This window comes from Hydra vulgaris, chromosome 14 (genome assembly GCF_038396675.1).
Source record: "Hydra vulgaris chromosome 14, alternate assembly HydraT2T_AEP".
Taxonomy (NCBI): Eukaryota; Metazoa; Cnidaria; class Hydrozoa; order Anthoathecata; family Hydridae; genus Hydra; species Hydra vulgaris.
Genome location: NC_088933.1, coordinates 13,657,501 through 13,660,193, shown reverse-complemented (window position 1 = coordinate 13,660,193; position 2,693 = coordinate 13,657,501). Strand labels below are relative to the sequence as shown.

Below are 2,693 nucleotides of genomic sequence, written 5' to 3'. Positions count from 1 at the left end.
ATGCATGCTTGGTTTTTGACAACATTTGAACTTGCATCAGTCAATTGTTTGCAGATAGTATACTCAAGAACTATATTCAAATATCATATGAACATGTTAGAGAGTGTTCATATGATATTTGAATATCACAAATTTAATAATATTGTTGTGATATGTTATATAAATAATACCATAATAGATTATGATATGAAAATAAGGCAGGATATGAAGGCAATGATCATAATAAATTTACTTATAGAAATTTAGATGTTTGTTTATTAGTTTCAAAAAATTGTATTATGTGTGACCACGACCTTTTATAATAACAGGCCTTGACATCACGCAACAAAGTTGTTAAACTGAAGGCCTATTCCTAATACTGTGTTTATATTTTCATCTTTTAAAATTAGACGAAAGTTTGTGTTTGCGCTTTTTTAATAAATCTTTAAAATTTAATTGGTTTATAAATTAGATAGCGCAACTTCAAGACGATAACATTGTAAGGTTCAAGGCGTTACATTGTAAGGTAATAATATTGTCAAACTAACGATAAGTTTTTTTAATAATTAAAATGCCTTTAAAATGCTTTGTATCTCTTTGCAAGTCTTCAACTACAACAAAAATATCAATACTCAACTACAACAAAAATATTAATTTATAAATTCCCGAAGAATCTAGAGGAGAGAAAAAGATGTAGTGAAGCTATCCCAAGAACTGGTTTTATTGTTACAGACTATACAGCAGTATGTCAACTGCATTGGCCAAATGAAGCACCTTTTGAAAGCAAATATGGGAAGCAACAACCTTTAAACCCACCATCTGTTTTTAAAAATAATCCGCCTAGTTGTTTAGCCACACCAACAAGTAAAGTTAGAAAAACTGTAACTTCAAGCGGTTTTCGAAGCATTTTACCAGATGAGTTAAATGATTTTCTAAAAGATGATGAACTTATATTTGACAATATTCAATCTTTGTTAAGTGATAATAAGAATGTTATTGCTTTCCAGCTTAATAAAAAAAGTTTACACATACAATCAAAAATGTACAAACTTGGTGTTCCATTATTTATTTTAGTAATTTTCAATGATTATTCATTTGTAGCTAACCATAATGGCACAACTTGTAATATTTCATCTTAAGCTGTAAACAAATTAAAGTTAATAAAAACAAAATCAGCTTTATTTGAAGCAGTTAGATTTTTAAAAAATAAAGAAAGTTCGCCTCAGTCAAATATTCTATTCGAACACCTTAATGCTATGAGAAAAGTTGATGTTGGTGAAGTTTTATATACTTCAGATATTATATGTAGAGCATATGAGTATTTTGCTATGCGACGAAGTTTATATGATTGTTTGTGTATTGACTACAAGTTGCCAAGTATAAGGACTTTAACACGATTGACTTCAAAAATAAGCTCAATGGAGGACCTAAGTTTTATAAATAGTATTTTTATGAATTTAAATCCATTGAAAAGAACTTCCATACTACTAATTGATGAGGTTTATGTCAAAGCTTCATTACTTTACCAAAGAGGTGCTTTGTTTGGTCAAGCAGTAAACTACCCTGAAAAGTTAGCTAAAACAATTTTATCATTTATGATTAAATGTCTTTTCGGAGGTCCAGAATTTATATGTAGAGCTCAACCTGTTGCAAATCTTTTCCCTGAATTTTAGTTTGCTCAATGTCAACAAATTGTTGATTTGATAAATAATATTGAAAATAGTAAGACACTGGTAATAATTACTGATGGTAACCGTGTAAATCAAAGATTTTTCGGAATGTTTGGTTAACAACATCAGGTAAATATTTATTGTATGATTATGTGCATCTCTTAAAATCTATACGAAACAATTGGTTGACAGAAAAGACTGACGAACTTCAATTTTTGAACAATAAAGAACTGGCTTTGGCTAAGTGGAGTGATTTAGAAACTTTATATAAAACTGAGTGCAATAGTCTTTTTAAACTCTCTAAACTTACAGCTAAATCAGTTTATCCAAAACCAATAGATAGACAATCTGTAAAGTTTTGTTTGTCTGCTTTTTGCGAAGAAACAGTAGCTGCACTAAGAACGCATCCAGAGATTGAAAATAAAGCATTTGAAGGTACTGCTGTATTTATTAAAAAAAAAAATTTTTTTTGGAATGTTGTTAATGTCAAAGCACCTGGTGCTGGCATTCGGTTTAGAAATAAGTTATGCGGAGAAATCCACTCAGTTGGTGATTAACAGTTACAACTGCTATGAGTATTGCTGAATTGTCAAATTTTATGAGACCTACAGGCAATAGCCTGTATGTTTCATAAATAAAAATTTATGATGATTCTACCAATTATTATTATAAATATTGAAGTTATCTGTATAGCCTAAACAGAGGCAGACTTGAAATTCCTTCTGATACTCTTGTTTAATGGTCAATATTTTGCTTTTTTTTCAAGGTGCTACTGACCCTTTATGCAGAACATTTTGTGTTACTCAGTTTAAGTTCATTGCTGCTAAATATAAATTTAAAATTACCAAAAAACAATGCAGAGTATATTCTGATATTCTGCTAAAGAATTACTCACTAATTACCACTCGCAAAATACTAAAGCTATCATAATTTATGTGAAAATTAGTTTTGTAATTAATTATGCTATTTACTTGTTATGTTTTTTATTTTCTCATTAGCCTATATGTCTCTCAATATGTTTGGATTTGTAAATATTTACCCTGT

The 2,693-nt window shown here is 29.1% G+C and overlaps 1 long non-coding RNA gene across 1 annotated transcript in view; it reads left to right on the top strand.

The window, feature by feature from the left end:
* Window positions 1-244: 244 nt before the first annotated feature.
* LOC136090663 (uncharacterized) overlaps window positions 245-2,693 on the top strand; it is a 4,105-nt gene continuing 1,656 nt past the window's right edge. The window contains exon 1 of the long non-coding RNA XR_010643614.1: window positions 245-2,693. This exon is cut by the window's right edge and continues 487 nt beyond it. This is a non-coding gene — a long non-coding RNA (uncharacterized LOC136090663).